The following is a 13,242-nucleotide window of genomic DNA, read 5'->3' as shown; positions in this document are numbered from 1 at the left end:
ACTGATGTCCCTCAGAGACTGCAGCTAGAGGAAGTACTGTGTTAATGTCTATATTAATGACCTGGAAAACAGGGTGAACTGCACTCTCAGGAAGATCACAGAGGAACATTTACAGACAGGACAAATTAGCTGAGAGAAGCTCAGCAAAGCCACATGCTAAGTCTTGTCATCTGGGATGGAATAATGTACCATGCAGCAGTACAGGCTTGGTGCCAGCAGGACAGAAAGCATATTTGCAGAAAAGGTCATGGTCGTCCTGGTAAAGCAAGCCATACAAAAAAAACCAACCATATTCTGCATTGTGTTGCAGGAAAGTAGCCAGCAGGTTGAGTGGAATAAATTTTTCCTTCTAGTAAGCACTTGTGAGATTGCATCTGGAATATTGTGTCCAGTTTGATCACCCCAAGACAGGAAAGATGCTGACATACTGGAGGGATTCCAAGGAGGAGCTATGGAGATCGGAAGTATTGGAAGTACATGGTGTATAAGGGAAGGTTAAGAGATTTTTTTTTTTTCTTTTTATACGCTAAGAAGATAAGGCCATTTTGGAGTTCTTACTGGTGTCCTGCTGTCTTAAGCTACTTAACGAGAGAATATGGAGAAGAATATGGAGAGGTCCTATCCTTCATAACTAATTCTACAGCTCTATAACCAGTACTTAAGATAAGTTAAATGATAAAAAGTGGCATTAATATAAAACAAATAGAGTATTTTTATCTTAAAATCTCCTTTATTTATTGAATGTAGAGCTTTTGTTGTATTTCTGAGCAACTAGATAGGAATTCTGAAATGCAGGATTACCAGTATATTTCTGACAGAAATGAGGAAAAGCATATAGGAAAACTCCTGTTAGGAGCTCCTGAGTTTTCTTTTCTGGCTTCTAGAAACGGGCTGTATTCAAAGTATTATGGATAAGCATTGCATGTGTTTCTGTTTTCAGTTTATCTGGATTGAGCACCACTGTCAAAAAAATGGGGATTTATTCATTTTAACAATTGCTAAAATATCAGTAGAGCTTTTTGTATGACAACTATTTTTACATAAGAACATGTTACATTGTTCAGTGGAAGCCATGTTCTGCATTTTTATTAAAAGAATTCATGCCTTTATTGGAAGCAGAGCCAGGACCTTAATATAGCTTTGTCATTTTACTATACTGTTTTTCAAATAAAAACAAAAACATATGCTTGGTTAACCTCATAGTGAGCCTGCATTAAGCATTCATAGTCATTAATATTTGTAGCAGTAGGCATATTCTGCTCCTAGTAGAAATTTATGAATATCTGAAGACATAAATAAATATACTTGTAATGGTAGTTAAGACTGATCTGGGTTTTAAAGGAGGATGTTTGTTTATTATTTTACTTTTTAAATCCATTGAGCTCTCTCATCTGGGCAAAATACTCCAATGCTGTTCATTTGCCAAGAATTCTGAGCGCCAATGATATAACAAACACAAAACAAAGGTTTATATGAAGAATAAAATGCTTTCCATAAGATTTGTGCATGTATCTGTTCAACTGCAGCAATTATACTGCACTGAGTCTCCAGCCCTTCACATAACTATGCAAATTAAACTGTTTTTTTTTTTTTTCCTAGTGCACCTGAAGTACATGAGCAATGATGTCTACTAACATTGTATCAGTAAGGGAGTATAAACTGCATTTATGCCAACTAAGAAAAATACTTATTTATAGAACTTCACTGATAATTCTTCATACTAAAGTGGTGGAGACATAAATTTTTATATGCTGTTAACTGCAACATCAACAACATCCCGATAAACCATATGGGGCTTTACTATCAAGACTGTTAAAATTATAGTCAGGGGTATGTTGATAGATGTGTTGTTGCTTTCTACTTAGAGATGGACTGAAGGAGGTGACCCATCTGTGGGATTCATTGTAAGACTTCGGCACAAGACAGAGGATCAGACTGTAGCTATAATTTTACTTCCCATTAGCTGTCAGTTGGAAGTCTGATGGGAAGATGTCCTATTCACAGATTTCTTTATAAAAAGGACCTAAAATTACATATTTGAGCACGTTCAGCTGACAGCCTGTGCTTTGCTCCACATGAAAATAATGACATGTTGGAGGGGAAACAAATACTTTGCGGACTGTGAAACTTAGTTACAATATGAGTGAAGGGAATTTTTCTTATAATATTCTCTCTGTGGGGTGAGTATAGTTTAAACATAGATGAACAAGAAATATTTTTATAATTATACATATCAAGGAACTAGTCTAAAATTAAACAGCACATAATAATTATTTTTTACACCTTAATTCTTCAGAATTCTGCAATGTTCAGTTGCAGTAGTTTGCTTAAAGCATTTGAAAGTGAATGACTTCCAGACATGGCAGTCAGGGTGTGGTGTACCTGAGAATGCTCTAATAACTTCTTATTTCACAAATCACAAAGTGATTGATTGACTCAGCTGTTTTGCAGTTATCATCTAGGGGGGAGTTAGTCGATGGGAGGATTTTGAGCTTGGCAGGTGATTTTCTTATCATGCTAAGTCCATTACATTCTGTGTGAACTGGCAGCCTCTCAGACTTTTTCAAGAAGAATATGAAGTTCTTTTGCTGAGCAGTTTTAGTCACAGATGCAAAAATCCTGCTGTACAAATTCAGGGCAGTTATCTTTGAGTTACACTGAGAGATGGGTTCAGCTGGCTCTGACATGGATGTAATCTGGGGGAATGGAAAGTTTTTCTGGATCAGAGAGAATTACATTTTCAGTAGAAATGACAAAGAATCTGCTCCATGTGAGAAATGTAGATTAAAGTTTGTTTATTACATTGAGCTATAAAAAGACTTAGACTTGACATAGAAATATATGATGGTTTTCAGTGATCTTTACAAAGAGACTCACACGGACTACGAAGACAAGGTGGATCAAGCTTTGTGTGTTTCATTTTGCTCAGTCCTGGGAGTAGTACTATTTGTAGAGTTTAAAGGCTCTGAAAAAGTGTATCAATTCCTGACTATAACCTACAAATTAACAAACCAATTGTGGATTGCCGCATAATTAAGAAGGTTTTTACAATGATTGCGTTTGATGTAGATTTTACATGCTTTCTAAATCTTCTTTTTTAATAACTATTAGGGGTACCTGTGTAATTATGTCTTCTAAACACTACAAATCTACATTGGAAAAATTAACCTGTTTCCCATATTTTTTTAATTTAATTGTATTTTTTATTTCATTTTTTTCCCTATGTATTTTCTATATTTTATTTCTATATTTTTTTCCAACACATCTCCTTACTAGCTATTCAGGCCTTTGTTTAACATTTAGTCTTACTTTCGTGACCAATTATTATCTGAGGAGTAATTTAAGACCATTATTCGTGAAACCTCTTAAGCAAAGGCAGTGTGCTCATGTGCTCTTTTTGAAGGCTGCCTTAGAACATGTATTGAAAGGGAGGATAAGCTTTCATCAGAAGTTATTAGAGCATTCTCAGGTACACCACACCCTCATCCATGGATGCTGATTCGAACCGAAATGTTATTGTGTCCCTGTATGTTCTGCATGTTCTAAAGAACTAAAAAGCTGAAAAGAAAACACATTGTCATGATTCCTTCTCCTAACTTGTATGCTGTTTAAATAGGAACAGGATGTGGCATGTCCAGCACAAGGGAGACAATGAGCATATGTGGAGACAGTGAGCATATGTGGAATCTCCTTTGTGCTATTAAATAGCAGTTCACTAAATCTAAAATGAGAGCTGATAAATTTTCAGATCTGTGGGAGTAGAATATTAATAGTCATTGAAGAATGCAATGTCAAGGTACTGAACCAGCTTGCCTTGATGATCCTTATTTGTCATCTAAAGGACTTCAGAGCCACATGGAAAACAGTAAACAATGAATGGAAACTACAGTTTTACAGAAAACATGCTCCACGGTATACAATAACAAGAAAAAAAATGCAGCACTTAGAGAACTTTACCTCTTTAATGACAAATCAGTGATATTTGACAGTTAACTATACTAGCAGAGGTTCTTTTCTAGTAAAGCAGCCACAAACATGTTTAGCCTTAGCCCAAGAAACATTATTCAGTGATTGTCTAAGTAATGCTTGTTAACAATCTTAAACTATTTCAGAGTTTGTCCCCTATTTTTTCATTCCTGAATTTATATGAATAGTCCTTTCTTTATGCAATACAAATTTTGTGTATGAAATTTGAATGCAAGGATTTTGAGATTTTAGGTGTACAATTTGTACATTTACACAAATCAGTTCTTTGAAAACTACAGATACTTGAAGAAACTTTTTAAAAAAGATTTCCTCTTCCTGTATATGCGAAAGTGATAATATTTCATTTTCGTGTATCAGATCAACCTTTTCCTACAAAATAGTTTGCTCAATAGAACATTTGTGCATTTCAGATTAGAGGCATTTTAAAAAAAATGCTTTGACTGTGTCTGTTAATCAGTCTTTGCTCACCTTTTTCTGAATTCTGTGAAGTAACGAGGATCTCGTTTTTAGGAAAGTAGAAATTAAAGTTATATAAAAAATAAATCTATCCAGCTTATTCAAATCTCTATTTCCATTTTAAAAAGTTGTCTTATGAATTCCTTATTCAGTCCATGTTTTGTTTGTTTTTATATTTACAAAATATTTGTAAATGTCTCTTGGATTAGTATTAGAAATGAGTAACTGTAAGTGTATTTTGGTGTGAATCTTTAATTTTTTTGACTTTTACTTGAAAATAGTATATGTTATTCTGTTGCTAATATTTTGTATATTTATTATATAGATTAGATTTTACCCATTTAATATCAACATTTCTCTCATGTTATAGTTATTGTGTATGTAGCTCTCTGAGGGAGGCAGGAGCTGTTACAGGTGGGAACAAAGCCCACAAATGTCTGTTTCTGAGGTAGGAAGGAAACAGATATTTTCCAAATGCCAGGATATTGTCTCCAATATCTACTCATTTTTTATTTAGAGACTTTATCCAAATGACACTCAAAATGATATATCCTAAAAAAAAAAAAAAAGAGAGAGAGAAAAAGATGTTACAGTTTGTAGTGAGAGAGCAAAGTTCTTTTAAGAGAAGGCAGTGAATGTTTATGGTAAATGTTTATGCATTTTTTGAGTGGGTCTTGATATTTCACTGAGAACTGTTGTGTGCTTAACATCTGAAAGTCAACACAGGGGTTTAGTTATCAAAATACAGTCTTGAGAAGCTACATTTTTACATAAATTAATAGAACCTTAGTAAACTGTTCTCAAGAGGATTAGGTTCCTTCAATAAGCGGCCATCCATGAATCCATGAAAATTGGTTTATTCATTGTCTACCTACTGTTACTGACCTTTCTGAGTGAAATGAAAGGGAATCAAAAATTCATTGATTACTATTTCAATGAGCATTATCTATACAGCTGAAAACTAAACAAAATCTGAAAAATGAAATTGTCCAGAAGTTAAAGTTCATGAAATATCTTGCCACCTTCCATCACTTCCAAAGATGAAGACATGTGCCTGACTTTGTGTTCACACCTGGAAGGCCATAGAATATAGTTTTTCCAACTCAATTTCTCTCTCTGTTTAAAATTAACCAAAACAAAATTGGAGCTAGTTTTCCACATAGGGAGCGATTTGGGAAAAAAACAAACAAACAAAAAAACAGCCAGTATATAACAGATATATTTTGAAAGAAGCTCCATTTATGAACAGAATAGTTTCCCTGCATCTAAATTATTTTCATGTCCTGCATCCTTGACTTTTTTTTTCTTCAATCTTTCAGTTTAATAGTCTTGGATATTTCTTGGTATGCAGGATAATCTCAAGTTTTTCTGAAGTACTGGAAAGTCCAAACTGCCTGATTGTGGTGGCTGTTCCATTAAAAGAAAATTATCTTTAATGCCTCAGCAAATATCCCTGTAAAATGAATAAACTGATTTCAGAATGAGAGCTATTTAAAAAAAAATATGCTTACCTTTGTTCAGTGGTAATTCTGTCTGCAGTAGAGACCTGTGCCTTTGCAAACATTGTTTGGCAATGTAGCATTTGGCTCCTCTGGTGTATTTGTGAATACAAAAATATTCTGGGAAGTTATCAACTAATAGCATATCAAGCCTCTTCAATGTAAGAGGAGAAAATAGAAGGGAAATAATACATGTTTCTGTTAAAATTACTTCAAACATTTTCAGTGGATCTTCAGAAATTTTTAGAGACTTATTTTAATTTTCATTTTAACATTTTATAGCATATCTTTTTTCTTTTCCTGTTGTTGATTACCCCTCACTTGTGGATGTTTTAATAAAAACGCTGATCAGAATAGTGGTAAATTCAAGCTATAACATTACATGTATATGCAGGTCCCTCATAACCTTACGTGACTGTTAGACTCTCACATTGTTTGTAGATCTGCCCCACTTGTGCCATTCTTTAGGCTTATTCAGACTCTGCATATGCCTGAGAAAATGAGTGGAGGAGGAGAATGGAAGGGATTTAATTATACTTCCTGTGTACATCCCCTGATCAGAACTAATCCACTGAAGCAACACTGGAGAAAGAGAAAGATTGTTTTGGATGGTGATTTTGAGCTAGCATGTCTCTGTGATACTGTTAGCAGAGTGATTGCTTGTTCAGAAAAGTGTCTGAAGGCACAGTACATCCCTAAACCTTGTTGGCAGTAGACATTTTCTGAATATGTACTAAAGAACTCTTGCTGAGATAATGATTCTTTTTTGTTCAGTAGTGTTTCAAAATTATTGATGAAAGATGTTTTGTAAGGAATATAAAAGGGAAAATGGTTTGATCCACTTTATAATCTGTAAATGATATAATGGAACAAACTAGTTTTGTTTGGAAGTAGTAAATATAGGAATCAGCATCAGAAAAATCACGGACACTTATAGGCAAGGCAAAAATGATAGAATAGGTCTTTACTATTTACTAACTCATTACATTATTGTATTACAAGCAATCATATTCTGGGACAATATTTATATTTTTAAGAGTTTTAGTGCTATGTGCACTTTCACCCTTCACTTGCAAAAGTAGGGCAGGTTAGATAGCCTAGAGTCATAAGATAGAGTCTTATCTGTTGGGATCATTTCAGGATATCACCTAGTTCGGCTATCTCTGTACAACACTGAGGTCTACATGTTCTGTTTCAAGTGAAGATCTATGTTTTCACTTTGAGTTTCCAATTTAGATGTGTTCAGAACCAAACAAAATATTTGCATATATGGGAAATGAAACTTCAAAGATTTAAAAAGGTTCTAAGGGATGTTTGTACTTACTGCGTGGATCTGATGATAGCAAACTTGTTTTGCAAGTATACTGAATAACTCCTGGAGAAATATGCTAGACCTTTTAAAAAAAAAGGTATACCCAAAAAAGGAATTTGCAAGCAGCCATGAATTACATACACTAGAAAACCCACAGTTTGTGGTTTGTGCTCAGTCCAAATAGTGTGGAGTACTATTGTTTCATTCAATTACATACTATAAATCATCCAAACATCAAACCTCACTATTAAGTAGGAAAATACTCACTGCTATACTTCTATAACCCTAGAGGGTTAATTGTACACCTCAAAGTATTTGGACCTCTCCAGGGATCCCTCACAGTCACCAGCAGACACCAGAAGATACTCCTGCTTCCACTGGCCCTGTAATATCCACTGCAGCCCCAGATAGGCAGGAGGAGTGCTGAGTCTTGGTTAGGCTACTCTGGGGTGCAGTTTGTAGAGTTTAGATGCACTTAGGTAAGGGATATTTTGTTATCAAATTGTTTATAAGCTACATAGATGACAGGAAAGAAGTTGCAGTTAACCTTGCCTTGTGTCAACTATCTGTTCCTTCCTCATCAAGCTGACTTAATGTCCATGCTGTCAAGGTGGCAGTCAGGGTTTTACTCTTTCTGTCTGCTTGCCTTAAACCTCCAATTACACTTTATCAGTAAAGCTTGGAAGCTTTTGCCAGAGAAGTTAGGAACTACCCATGGTGGCATTTCATATTTCATTTTAGGATAGCTTTCATTAGATATACACATCCTATAGCAATGTGCACTTTAAAATTGTCTTTGATACAAAAATATCTGTAGGATAACTGAATGATAGATTACAACATTTGATTGATAGCAGACATATACCAGGCTGTGGTGACCTATTTATATTTTTTTCCTCTCAGAGCATAACAGGAAAATACAGTAGCAGGAACACAGGAAAACAAACAAACAAACAAACAAACAAAAACACAACAGTAGCAAGTGTTGATGATAATATGTTACCCTGTACAAAATTACTTGTTTGTGTACTGCATAATATTAGGATGATTGATTCTGAAGAATTTACACAGACACTTTAGCATTTTGGGTGGATTACTGACTAAGTGTACTATTAAGTATCGAATCGTTTAACCTATCCCTTTGTTGGCATAAGATTTTCTTTAGACTCTAATTTCTAATAATCTGAAGAAGTAATTTAGTTCAACCATGTAGACTGTTTTCCACAAAGGGTCTATGTGCATCATCATACCTGAGTAGAAGATTTTTTCCATGAAGATAGGCTGCACATTTAATGTACAGTTTCTGTATTGCGAGAGTGCATGCATTTAATCACAAGATGAGCACTGATTCTTGATGGATAAGGCTACGGTGATGGTGTTGGGGTTACATTAATTGTTACGTAAATTAGCATTAATTGCCAAGGGGGGGTTATGGTCACTCGAAAACTTTCAAGATATGACAGAAACCCAAAGAACAGATGGAACAGAGATCATCTGCCTGTCTTCAAATTCATGCAAGATAGCAGTAAACTATACTTGGTTCAGAGTTAGTTGGGATGGAGTTAGTTGCAACGCCTATCTGTCTGCACCTGCCTCAGTGAGTTAGGCCCCATGCACTTACTTCCTTGAAGGATGTGTCATCACTGTGGAACACCACCAGTAATGTGTTGCTAACACAAAATGACAAAATGCTATTGATGTCAGATGCCAAAAACAAGAAGATGACACCGAGCTGTTAATAAAGCAGCGTGCTTTTGTGATGCAGTCTAGCTCTTAGGATCAAATGGATGAATAAATATTAGTACCATTTGAAAATCTTTGCCCAAACATGTGTTTTTAAGAAATCTAACCTATTGTATTAAAATCCGTTGCAGGGAATTGGTTAATAACCTCATCACTTCAGCAACACACACTTAAGTTCAGATTCATTTTAAATTTACCTTTTTCTAGTTTCTAGAAAGAATCAGCAATAGCACAATTATGAGTTTTTTTTAAGGCTATCATATTTCATGTCTGGCAGTAGAAAGTGTTCTGCTTAAGTCATCACCTAATTCATCTGTGTTGTTTTTTTGTTTGTTTGTTTATTTTTTCCCATTTATTAGCATGCCTTGTAGTTCAAATACATAAGAAGATGCTATCTCTACAATCCAGCAAGATTTCCTATACATTTTAATCTCTATTATTTTCTTTTGTATCACATTTACCTGACTTCATATACAGCATTGTAGACAAAGTTTTTCCTGACCATGGACTTTATATCCACAGAGTTGGGAGTCTGATTATAACATGTGTCATACATGTGTCATAGTGGGAAGTGTCATGTGTCATAGTGGGAAGTCCCAGAGAATTTCAGGATTTCTGCACTTCTGTATGTGGACTGCAAACCTTGGGCCTGGATATTATCAGATACTTTCCCTGGATCTGGCTTTGAGAGTTTAGAAATTTTCTCTGTCTTTGAGAGTTTAGAAATACTGTTGTCAGGCTGTAGCTAGTTCACATTATTGAGCTAATTTTGTTTGGTCTGTTTTCATGCTGACTAAACACTGCTGAAAAGAGAGTTAAGTGGCTTATCAGCTAATTTATTTTCCCTACTTCTTGAACTTTCTAGATTATATGTTGTGGCATAAGTATTTAGCTAACGTTGATTACATCTAAACCTCAGTTATGTGTATTTTTTAAAAACACTGTTACACATTTTCTTCGTAAACAGATTCCCTGAAATGGTTTATATTTATTCTTTTATACATTAAATGTTCTTTCTTCCCAGTCAGTGTGGGGAGAAATGTTGTAGCACTAAAAGCCCAATTTCCTTCTGCTTTTGTACGTGAAATCCGTTTGCTTAGTAGGATTCCATCTAAGTATAGAAACAAGAACAGCGTGCTAGGGAATGCATGCACCTAACAGAGACCTGAAAGCTTCCATCCTTGAACTTTGATAATGGCAAATGATCTTAATGATCTTACTTTGCTGTATCTCATGCAAGAATTAGAAAAAAAATGAAAATAAAAAAAAGACCTTGCTCACTTTATGCTTAATTGATAATGGCTGTCCTATTATTTTAAATTGGTATCTCTATGTTATATTTGCTTGAAGACATAGAAGGCAGTGCTGAACTTTGCTGCTTTACTTAATCTGCTGTGAGCTTTTCTGTTGACACAGTTGGAATATGAATTGAAACATAACTCCTTGCTTGGATCAGAAATGTGCTGCAGTTTACAAAAACTAGCTCCATGTGTTCTGCTCTGTACACAGAGCTTTGGTCTGTCCCTTTGTAAGCCCACTGCAATTACTGGAGCTACCCAAGGGGTGACACCACATGCAGCTCAAGTAAAGGCTTTGATTCCACGCTCTCCGTTCTGTCTGATGTTTGGTCAAATGGTGTACTATATTAGATTTTTGTTTTAATTTCCAGTAAAAAGAAATAACAAAAATCAGTTTGTTTCTAGTAACACTAACTACCATGCAATAACAGAGGTGACTTTAAATGTATTTTAAATTACCATTTCAGAACCAGCATTTTCATCACTTCAATTTGATTTCCATAACTTGTTTTTTAAAGGTTCCCTCTCACCATTCACAGTCAGGACTGATGAATATATAAGTAGTCTTTCCTTAGCAAGTAAAGGAAACACTTCTGTTAATCAAAGTATATTCTTTTTGTTTGTTTGTTTGGTTTAAATTATTATTATTATTTTTACTATGCCTACATTTTGTAATTTTTTCAGATTTCCAGAGTATTCTCTAGGGTCATTCTGTCAACAGGGATGATTATTATGTGCACTATAATTGGGTGTGTGATGTTGTACTGTAATTTTCCACAGAAAAAAAAAGAAAAAAGGAAAGTATCAATAGCAATGTAAAGCAGATGGTTAGTTCATACTATGTTATTCATTAAGGATTATCTAAATTTGTGGCATTTATGAAGGACATTTGCAGGAATCCAGAGCATTCAGCAGTTTCCGAGGGATACTATACATTGATGGTTTGAAGCAAAGTAATTGACTTCTGAAATCACTTAACAGGCTGTTTATTTCTGGCTGAGAATACATTTTACATTGGTAGAGCTAAGCCATCTCTGTCTACTCTTAATTATAATAATATCAATAAAACTCTTACAGAATGAAGAAAGGATGCAGGATGAGGAAGGTAAACTTGAGAACTGATAGGAATAAGCCATGGTATTATTAGTATTATAGTATTAGTGTTATATACTAAAGGATTAATAGAATAAATAGACATACATTTGGTGTTACTGTAGTGTCTACTAGAAATTGTGGAGCATGTTTTCATCTCAGAGAGAATAGGTAAATCCCAGACCTCAACATAGAAAACATGCAGGAATTACCCTAATGTTCATAAAGTTATGAACTTGTATCTCTTGCTGTAACTGTGAGTAGTTGAAGGTTCCTGCATTTGATTTACATGGGTGTAGTTTCAGTAACTCTGATAGAATGTGTCATGGTTTATTTTACTAGAGCTTAAGAAAATAAATGCATTCTTTCTGTTTTTTGACATTTTTTACCAATGCTAGATCAGTTAAAAATGAATTTCCAAATGCACCTCATTGTACATTGTACTGAACTGCTGAAGGGAGAGCAGGTTACTGATTTTAAAGACATTTAAAAACTATTCATTCATGCCCCTTTAATGCAAAAGATGCACAACAGTATTTGGAATGTAGAAGGCAGCAGACATCTAGGTAAATGAGGTCCAGCCACTACAGATTGTTAAGAGCCCAGTGCTGATTTTGGTAGACTCTTTAGCCTCCTGTCCTGATTTCAGTTAGGACAGAGTTAATTTTCCTCCTAGTAGCTGGTAGGGTGCTATGTTTTGAATTAGGATGAGAAGAGTGCTGATAACATGCTGATGTTTTAATTGTTGCAGAGCAGTGCTTACGCCAAGCGAAGGACGTTTCAGCTTCTCACTCTGTCCTGCCAAAGGGCAGGCTGAGGGTGCAGCAGGAGCTGGGAGGGGACAGACCCAGGACAGCTGACCCAAACTGGCCAAAGGGGTATTCCATACCATCTGACGTCATGCTGAACACTATATAGGGGTGGCTAGCTGGAGTAGGGGGGCTGGCAGCTTGGGGATAGGCTGGGCATCGGTCAGCAGGTGGTGAGCAGTTGCATTGTGCATCACTTGTTTCGTACATTTATTTATTATTTATTATTTTCCTGTCTTAATAAACTGTCTTTATCTCAACCCACAGGCTTCACTTTCCCATTTCTCTCCCCCATCCCAGAGAGGGAGGGGGGAAGGTGAGTGAACAGCTGTGTGGTGTTTAGCTGCCGGTCAGGTTAAACCACAACACCCCCTCTTTTCATAATTTAGTGACAGGAAAAAAAAAGAAGAAAATACCAAAATGCTTAGGAGAGCCTTTTCAAATTGTCACATGACGTGCTAATATTCAGCCAGTATATCCTGGGTTCCTAAATCCATTGAGCTGGCCTTACTTCTTAGTGCTCCAGAAGCTACTTGTCTCCTTGATTTCTTAATAACTTTTTTTTTTTCTTTTTTTTTTTTTTTCCTGACTGCTTTCTAAGCAAACTGTTTCCTCAGTTTAAGCAGTCACTCCCACAGTGATCTGAACTGTCCCCAACGATACTTGCAGCCAAACATTTTCCTGTAAGAAGATTTTGTTCAATAAAATACCAAACACTGTTGAATATGTGTGAGTAATACCACTGCTTTAGTTGCTGTAACTGTATTGCTTCCAGTTATAGGTTTGAGGAAATTTAGAAACCTTCACTACAAAATTTACATAGCAATACATCAGCTGTGGTTCTTCTAGATTCTCCGTGGGATGCTCATAATAAACTAGGTCTTTATAACATCAATCCCACCTATAATTCAAGAAGAAATAAAATGAGAACATTGTTAATAAACTGTTTTTTAATGTTTTTATAACACTGATTTCTATATATGACTATGGCTTTTGGTGATTATACTGCAATACAGAAAGGACAAAAATAATTTTTCATGCACTGA

General features: G+C 35.3%; 1 protein-coding gene across 14 annotated transcripts in view; it reads left to right on the top strand.

Moving 5' to 3' along the window:
* Nucleotides 1-13,242, top strand: part of CDH18 (cadherin 18) — a 625,567-nt gene that overhangs the window by 368,054 nt on the left and 244,271 nt on the right. The window lies entirely within an intron of this gene.

Source organism: Aythya ferina (assembly GCF_964211825.1).
Source record: "Aythya ferina genome assembly, chromosome: 2".
NCBI classification, from domain to species: domain Eukaryota; kingdom Metazoa; phylum Chordata; class Aves; order Anseriformes; family Anatidae; genus Aythya; species Aythya ferina.
This window is presented reverse-complemented; position numbering and strand designations above follow the sequence as displayed.